Genomic DNA, 10,023 nt, shown 5'->3' on the forward strand with positions numbered 1-10,023 from the left:
TGTGTGTGTGTGTGTGTGTGTGTGTGTGTGTGTGTGTGTGTGTGTGTGTGTGTGTGTGTGTGTGTGTGTGTGTGTGTGTGTGTGTGTGTGTGTGTGTGTGTGTGTGTGTGTGTGTGTGTGTGTGTTGGTGTGTGTGTGTGTGTGTGTGTGTGTGTGTGTGTGTGTGTGTGTGTGTGTGTGTGTGTGTGTGTGTGTGTGTGTCTGTGTATGTGTGTGTGTCTGTGTGTGTTTGTGTGTCTGTGTCTGTGGATGGGGAGGGTGCGTGTGCAGACGTTTCGGTCGGGGTGGTTAAGGTGAGTGGGAGATGTTGTGTTGGGTGGCTGAATTCGGTTGTGTGGGAAGGATGAGCAGGATGGGTGGGGTGATTGGCTGTGAAGGGTTCGATCGTGGATTGTGCAGAGTGGTTAGGCGGGTGGCCTGGGTGAGTGGACAGGGTTTCCTTAATGGGGTGGCAAAGGTGACTGGTTGGGTGGGGAAGAATGGGCTGGTGGTTGTATGGAGTGATGTGGGGTGGGTGAGTGGATCGGGTGGCATAAATCGATAAGTGAGTAGGAGGGGTGAGTGATGTGCGATGGGTGGGTGGAGTACCGGTACTTGAACGGGCAGGTAGGTGGGGTAGGTGGGTTAGGAGACAGGTGAGTCAACTTGCTTAAGTCGAAGGTGGGTGGGATTGCTGGCCAGATATTGGGAAGAGATCTATGAGGATTCAATAAGGAGGGAAGTTTATATAATGATTTAACCTGCTCTTTTTCACAGACATTTAAGCGAGACAAAAAGCCCCGGTCTCGGAGTAAATGTGTGTCTGTGGAGGCGAGGTGGTCTGTGCACCGACCTGCCGTAGAGTAAGAATGGGACGGGCTGAATACTGGAGTCACATGAATTTCTTAACGGAGCTATACAAAATCCTTCTCCTCCCTCATCCCAACCACCCACCCGTTTCTTTGTCACATAAGGATTTCCACCAAGGACGACAGTCCTCACGGACAAGTGCTAAGAAACATTAGAACGTTAATACTTGTTCTACCCGAAGAACATTTCCCGATAGTGTGACATCTCTAAATTATTTAGTAGGTACTGCCAAAGAATAAATCTTCCAAATTTATAGTTGAAAAAAGCTAAGAAACACAGACATTACCTTTTTTCGTCACTAATAAAACTTCAAAACAATAAAGAAAATCAAACTATAATAAAGCTTCAACAGCTAATAAATTAGCAGAAAATGTAAGGTAATTAAGATTCTAGAAATTTTTGGTAGTGATTAGTGAACTATGAAAAGTATCAATTAAGTGAAATGCTTTATTTCGCTGGTTATCAAAGAGTGTTGCGGTGCACCGAACCTGAAGATCAGCAGCCGAAAACTTCACCGCCGAAGTCAGTTCCACCGCTACCACCCTAGCCGTCATAAACTCTACAGCAGTCAAACTCAGCCCTGCTCAGCTAGCATCAGTAGCCACCGGAACCACCTTATCCACTGTAGCCATAGCCCGGCTCAGCACTTCTCTTCTGGTGTCCATAACCATAGCTGGACTCAGCACTCCTCTTCTGGAGTCCATAACCATAACTAGGCTCAGCACTTCTCATGTCCATAACCATAGCCGAGCTAAGCACATCGCTTCGCGTGCCCAAAACAGTAATCGGGCTCAGCACTTGTCTTCTGGTGTCCATAACGATAGCCAGGCTCAGCACTTCTCTTCTCGTAGCCATAGCCTTATAGGGCTCAGCACTTTTCTTCTCGTGTCCAATAATCATAGCCAGACTCAGCACTCCTTTTCTTGTATCCATAACCATAGCCAGGCTGAGGTTCTGCTCTCACGGCCACTAGAAACAGGGCCGCCAGGGCAGCAATAATCTGCAAAGACATGAACTTCAACAAGATATCGACAGCACAAACTCATGTAATCTGATAACACTCACACTTGACTATCTGCGGTTAGGCAATACTCTGTCATCAACAGCTGTTCTAAGTCGGTCGAATCCATACCGGTATGACCAAATGTACGTATGGAATAATCAGACCTGGAATACTAAACCTGTCTTAAAATAACGATGTAATTCAGGTACGTTCTTCATTATCTTCTTGACTTAAGTAACTCATTATTTCAAGCCAAATAAACTAGTGAGTAAATGTGAAATAATGTTTTAAGTATTATTGTTTAGGTATTATAACTCACGAGGGTCTCCATGTCGACCAGTGTGGTGCACTGTGGTGTGTGATGCTGCTCGCCTCCCGGCTGCTTTTATACTGTACAGAGTACGCGTGATGACTCAAGTTTGTGCTGTATGAAACTCAAGAACACGCCAGTTATTTTTAAGATATATTTTTGTGTGAACCTTGGCAGACTTGATCATGGACAAAGCCTCTATACTGCCTTTTCATTGTCTTTTTTTTTTTTTTTTTTAATTCATTATGAAATATATGACCACCATGATTTCCTAAGATGAAAGATAGGTATTATGAATGATGTTCGGTTCATTACAGGCTGCTGAATTATTTCAAAGCACTGTATGTTTTCGACTAAAAGAGAACTTATTCATCCATTTTTATCACACTGCCTACCTTTAAACTGTTACGTACTTCGCTTTCTTGAAAAAAAAAAAAAAAAAAATCTATGTTAACAACAGGATGATCGGATTGGAATATTTTGCCGCCCGGTCACTCTAATACTAGTACAATATATATTTTAGAGGTGCTTCCCACAACACTTTCCAAACCACTGAATGTTCTACACCGTAAAACCCCTTTCTATCAGGCAGTAAAGTAATTTAGATAATTTTTTTTACACTACTTAACCGAGAACTGGAAACTGTGAACATGGAGATAAAACCAATATTTTGTCAGCCAGGGATGGAGAATGTCACATTTGTGTAGGAGAAATTAACATAATAGCAAGGAGCAACATCCATGGACCCACCTGTGGAATCAGCACGGGTAAGCCACCTGTAGTTTAGTAGTGCCAAGGAGGTAAAATCAGTAAAGAAAACATAAACTGACTCCTATCATGAGCAAAGGGGCATTTTGTGACGCAGATTAATAATAGCCTTGTTTGATGATCTTAAATCATTTTGAAAAATATGTTATAGCTGAAGAGTGTATTGAAGGAAACTATTTACTCCCTACTCACCTAGCCTCACTGTTTTTACCATCCATGTCTGAGTGACTGATCGTCAAATCCTGCAGATCTTATATCATATAGAAAAATGCTATCCCTTCGATCAGACATGTATGATAAAATGCAAATACAAGTAATACCTAGTCTATCAGGCATCGGTCTCACAACGTATGATTGAAGATAAGTAGTTGTTTAGTAAGTATATCGTATAGGCAGACGCATGTCAGTGAGAACGTCCCATAGGATTACAAGAGAGAGAACCGTCAAGCCCAATGACACTGAGTATGTGTTAGTGCATCTTATTCTCAGACAACTCTCTTTCTCTCTCTCTCTCTCTCTCTCTCTCTCTCTCTCTCTCTCTCTCTCTCTCTCTCTCTCTCTCTCTCTCTCTCTCTCTCTTCCTGTACTAATGATTAAAGTCCTGATTTTTGAAGGATCCAGTGTTTTCGAGTTTTACCAACGTATTGAATTACCTTCTGTTAACAAGTACGATCGTTCCGACATGTAATAACACTGAGTTGTAGATTCGTGGAACTGTTTAGGGCTATGTGTATATGCAATGATTACATGACACCCAGAGCCATTTGGACATAAATGCGTTACTCAAAACACTATTAGAATGCAGTAGGTGAGGAAGGGAGAACGAGATTACAAATGGGTAAAGCAGTTAATACTGGGGTGAATTCCCATATTCCTGAAATATATGGATGTTAGATTGTCATCAGTAATAAAAAAAAAAAAAAAGACAATACTGAGCACATTTCTTGACCCACTAATCCATTGTGGTTAAAAAGGTACTTTAATAATCGTAACTAGAGAGGACTGGAAGAGCGCATACCTCCGTCAACGCCAATATGATTTATGATTTACTCCTACATCCAGTTACGGATCCAACTCATAATCTAATAAACTCTTCCTTAGCCAACTGCACACAAAACTTCACTGAAATCCGATAACAACTTTTGGGGTTATCATGTACACACACAAACACACGGGTGAATACATAACCTTCGTTCAACTTCAGTGGTAGAGGTAATAGCATGTCCCGTGTTCTGTGGGGCGTGGCTCATCCCTTACTCGTACAACGGTGCTGCCGCCGCGCTACGTTCGCATATAAGCAGGCTGGAGACGGAGAGCTTCATACTCCACGCTGCACCACACTAGTCGACATGAAGACACTGGTGAGTTCACTTCACTACGATGACATATTACTTGAGTCTATTCTTGCTGCCTCTAGACCATTTTGTTTATCTTAGGAAAGACTACTCGTATAGAGGGGGGTTAATCGTGTCTATTATGCATATCATTAAATCTTTGGTGGTAGGTTCTGGCGACAATCATTCACTCACTTGATGTAGTGCTGCCTACTTCTTCCTTCACCTTTATCACTCTTTTTTTGTCTCTCTCCGCTCTTCCTATTTCTCACCATCATCCACTCACTTGATGTTGTGCTGCTTACTTCTGCTTTCATCATTTTCACTCTTTTTCTGTGTCTGCCCTCTTCTCTTCGGATTTCTCCCATCATTCCTGTCACATTTCATTACTCTTTCCATTTCAGGTGGCTTTACACTGAGTGACAAGCCTAATGGTTTCCTCTAAGCCAGGAAATAATTTACAGCGCTGGGTGGTAACCATATAACCAACATATACGTGTTCCCTACGTGTCAGCAAGTGATTTGGCAGAGGGTTAGTGCCCCTCCCCGTAAATCATGCAACTAACTAAAAGACTAACGGCCACCCCTTACGGGATTATGGCGCCTGGAAATAGATAGATTAAATCTTTTTTGCCTTATAAGGTGCGTAGTGGTCCGAGGCTAGGTTGCAGTCCCAGTATCAAAGCCAAAAAGGTGGCCATCTGCCCTTTTTCGCCTGTGTGACATGTGAGCCATAAACCCCAACCATCTCTCTGATCCACTCCCCTATCGGCCCATTAGGCTGGAGCGCTTTAACCCACTTAACCACTCTGAGTTATTTTATTCAATGGTCACCACCTAATGTAGCAAATGCTTTCTTGAAGGACAAGAAATAATTTAACATGTCACTGCATGTAGATCCACCTGATGGTATTCATCCACTGAGTCATGGCGCACACACCTATATAACCCCTCCTGTTGGAAACAATAAATTCGTCTGAATGCAATAAATATAAAGTAGTAACGACATCCTAGGACTGAAATGGTCATCAGTAGTAGTAGTAAAAAAAAAAAAAAAAAAAAAAAAAAAAAAAAAGCTGACAGCTACACACTACTTCAACTGACGCTTATTTTAATATCATATCATTCTTCCTGCTACAGAGAAGAAGACCCAAAATATGCTTAATTTACATCACTGGCCAATTTCCGATGAAAATTCATATCCCTAAACCTTCATTCATTCATTGCCAGACGCCATGTATCCCATACGGGGTGGCCAATGGTTTAGAGTTAATTGTTTTACAGGGAGAGGCTCTAATCCTCCACCAACCCCACTTGACACGTAGATGCCAACAGCATCTGGTGTTCCCAGGCGGTCACCCATCCAAGTACTAACCAGACCCAACGTTGCTTAACTTCGCTGATCGGACGGGAAGCGGTGTACTCAACGTGGTATGGCCGTTTGTCATATAAATATGAATAATCTGTACTTAAGTATCCATTGCCTGACCCATATCCTGTAAGGGATGGCCTAAACGAAAGGACCTTCAGGCATATCCATCCCTAGTCAGTTACGTCTCCATATCTCACGAGACACCCTCCTTCCTTACACTCACCTACCTTATCTCTCTACCTGCTTCTTTGTTCTCCTTTTCCTCTGGCCATCTCACTCTCATGCACTCTTCTTGTCAGTCTCTAACTCTGCTTATTCTGCTTTGCCGAATCACCTCAGAATATTTATTTATATTTTTCTATACATTTAGCCTCCACACCACATTCTTCACGAACCCTTCCATTCATCAGTCTACACCTCCGCCTTTTTCCAAGGCGCTTATAGGTAATGGTTTAACTTTTGAAGTGAAGTGTAAATCTATCTATATATATATATATATATATATATATATATGGAGCTTTGTGGTACAGTGGTAGAGTGTGCGTTTTGTATGAAGGTGAACCAGGGTTCGCGCCCCGCCGGGGAAACAAACTTTGGGAGTGTTTATCTGGCCACGTACTGCATTGGCGGACACAAAGGGTGCTGTAGTTAAACCAGCGTCGCTTACTATAAAGTATGCTTGCACCCAGTCGGCTTAGGCGGGCCGATTACACTTGGTTCACAGACTACACACACATCCAAAGCCACTCCAAGACTATAATTACACTTACAAGCACTTTTCACCCTATATACAATCTCTACCGCACAGCCTAGGCCACTTGGTAGAGATACACTGGCTGAATCGTCCTGACTTCGGTCGGGATAGCCCGGTCCTGCAGTGGATACTCAAAACGGCTGATTATATATATATATATATATATATATATATATATATATATATATATATATATATATATCGGTAGCATAATCCAGGTTCCATTATAGTGCATCAGTACTGGACCTATATTTCTTTCATCTTAACCTATCTCTGATTATCGTCCATTGCAGCTTATTTCACGTAGTACTATTGTCGAAAGAGAGACTACAGCGACTCTACATCCTATTCACGGCACATCTTTATGGCTAGCAACGTATGCTGATATTAACCTGTTGTTACAACTCGGCATTCAATATGGAAAGATGGCAAATTGAGGGAAACAATAAAACAAGTAGAGTATAATATTCTGGTGTGTAATGCTTCTTTTGCTTCAAAAGTTCAGTAATATTTCTCGTCAATGCTGTCAATACCCCTTCCACTTTTGTTCCCTGCTGCACTTTTTCCTGCAGTTAGTCCCCGTACAACTATCGTTGGACACATCATTGCCTAAACAGATAAACTCTCACTTTTTTTTTTTTCATTCCGGGACCATTCAGACGCCCCACCCACTACATGTTTTTGTGCCTCTTTCAAATGCAATAACTTTGCACGTTTTTAATTCATTTTTTAATAACGTTCTTCAAGCACACACACACACACACACACACACACACACACACACACACACACACATGCTCGCGCGGACGAACTCACGCACACTAATGCAAGCACACGCACCCACACACGCATTCCCAAACTTTTGTAGCAGATATTGTAACGTTAATTCCACAACACCATATACATATAGATAGATAGATAGATAGACAGATAGATAGATGGATAGATGATAGATAGATAGATAGATAGATGATAGATAGATAGATAGATAGATACAGTGTTTTTAACTGCCAAATAATCTTCTCTTTACATCACTTACTACCGCCTCCATGGATAATGATTGTTCATTTACAGTATCGTATGCCTTCTAAACCTCCTTAAATACTACAGCCATGTGTTACTTAACACTTTTGGTTCAGCTGTTAATATCTTATTGATTTCTTTGTCACTACAGATTGTTGTTGCCCTGGCGGCCCTGTGCCTGGTGGCCGTGAGTGCCGAGCCAGAGCCTGGCTATGTTTATGGACTCGAGAAGAGAAGTGCTGAGCCTGGCTATGTTTATGGACTCGAGAAGAGAAGTGCTGAGCCTGGCTATGTTTATGGACTCGAGAAGAGAAGTGCTGAGCCTGGCTATGTTTATGGACTAGAGAAGAGAAGTGCTGAGCCTGGCTCTGTTTACGGACTAGAGAAGAGAAGTGCTGAGCCTGGCTATGTTTATGGACTCGAGAAGAGAAGTGCTGAGCCTGGCTATGTTTATGGACACCAGAAGAGAAGTGCTGAGCCTGGCTATGTTTATGGACACCAGAAGAGAAGTGCTGAGCCTGGCTATGTTTATGGACTCGAGAAGAGAAGTGCTGAGCCTGGCTATGTTTATGGACACCAGAAGAGAAGTGCTGAGCCTGGCTATGTTTATGGACTCGAGAAGAGAAGTGCTGAGCCTGGCTATGTTTATGGACACCAGAAGAGAAGTGCTGAGCCTGGCTATGTTTATGGACACCAGAAGAGAAGTGCTGAGCCTGGCTATGTTTATGGACACCAGAAGAGAAGTGCTGAGCCCGGCTATGTTTATGGACTCCAGAAGAGAAGTGCTGAGCCTGGTTACGTTTATGGACATGAGAAACGAAGTGCTGAGCCCGGCTATGTTTATGGACATGAGAAACGAAGTGCTGAGCCCGGCTATGTTTATGGACACCAGAAGAGAAGTGCTGAGCCTGGCTATGTTTATGGACACGAAAAGAGAAGTGCTGAGCCCGGCTATGTTTATGGACACCAGAAGAGAAGTGCTGAGCCCGGCTATGTTTATGGACACCAATAGAGAAGTGCTGAGCCTGGCTACACCTACGGTGGATATGGCTCCGGAAGGAGGGTTGACTCTGACTGTAGTGCTGGTTATGAATACTAAGGTGGCAGTGGTTGAGCTGACTTCAGTGGTGATATCGTCGGCTGCTGATCTCCTAGTGTTCCCTAAGCCTCGGATAGCCAGTGAAATAAAGTGCTTCAAAAGATGAAATTGTCTGTCTTAACCTTCTTTAATCGCACTCTTATATATGCTGATGTATTAAATCGTATAGTTATCCAAACTTTTATGAAGTCTATTCTGTGTTTTGCGATTCACAATGACGTTTTTTTTACTTACCGGTATAATTTTGTAAATCATGTGAGATGATTCTGATATTTACAGTAAAATCAACTTTCTGTGGACATGTACGAGATTATGAGCTCCTGTGATGATAAAGCAATCATCATAATATTTTTGCATTGAAAGGGAATCCTGAGGAGAGTTTAGTATTAGAGTCGAGCTTTCGAGCTAAGGCCAAATAAATCTTGGGTAAGAAATTATGGAAATGAATTTCCTTCATATTTCGCCTCAATATACATTAATGCGGTATTAGATAAACAAGGCACGGCGAATTCCTGAAGAGGCATCTGTACATTCTGGATAATGCGATTCAGAATTTAGAAGAAAGAAGACATTTAGCTACGGAGAGATATTACGGTTTTGTCTGTTAGAAGATTTCTATCGTTTCTTTGATACTTTCGTCGGTGCTAATAGAGGAAACCAAATTTTGTGTAAACCTTGCAATCAACAATTTTCACTTTAATGACACATTCTTTTAAGATCATAGTTCTTTTCATTGGAAATATTTTGTCACAGTTTATCACGTTTAACTATGGATTCCTAAAGGTAAGTTAGCTGCTTTATTTGCTACGTTATATATATTTTTTATATTTCTGATTCTGGCCACAAACTTGGCAGCCCGTTCATTAATGCCGAGTAGTTCTGCTTGCCACACTGCTTCAAATTAAACTCCTTGTAGCGATACTAGGTGAGGCTTTTCTTTTTTAGCATATGTATCCAAGTTATATACAAAGAATATGAATATAATTTGTTTAGACATTTTCAGGTAAAATAACTTTATGGAATTATTCCACGTGAGTTTTTAATCTCATCAAATTCTCAAACTCCTTTTACCTCAGTAAATGGTCAGGGCTCGTTCCCTAAAAAGATCAATTTAATTACCAAACTAGGAGATCAATTTCTGCTTCACAAATATGGCTCACAGAAAATCATACAAACAGGACCTAGCATTCAAGCTGTGGGAGTGGCCCAGTTCCATCAAGAGAAAACAAACCCACTTGCAACATTTCTGACGCATCTCACAGCCACTACCCGATACTGATGTTAGGCAATGTAAAGTCTGGGACAAAAGATCGCCAAATATCTTATTACGTTTATTGTCTCATCTCACTAAGCCGATATAGTGAAGTATCATGATGACAATGCACATTCACCTCCCTGAAATACAGAAATGTCCCTGAGTCACCGTGTAGCTTATCACTGTTCTGAAGATAACGCAGATAGTAAGAAAAGGACTTAATCCCTTCAACCCGAGGACGTATTTCAGATTTAAA

General features: G+C 41.7%; 1 non-coding gene across 1 annotated transcript; it reads right to left on the minus strand.

Annotated features, from left to right (window-relative positions):
- Window positions 1-5,590: 5,590 nt before the first annotated feature.
- LOC145414308 (5S ribosomal RNA) lies at window positions 5,591-5,709 on the minus strand. Its single transcript, XR_013899846.1, has one exon. It is a non-coding gene; the product is annotated as a 5S ribosomal RNA (ribosomal RNA).
- Between the last annotated feature and the right edge of the window lie 4,314 nt (window positions 5,710-10,023).

This window comes from Coenobita brevimanus, chromosome 98, assembly GCF_032717465.1.
Source record: "Coenobita brevimanus isolate Jiangsu-jjx chromosome 98, ASM3271746v2, whole genome shotgun sequence".
Lineage (NCBI taxonomy): Eukaryota > Metazoa > Arthropoda > Malacostraca > Decapoda > Coenobitidae > Coenobita > Coenobita brevimanus.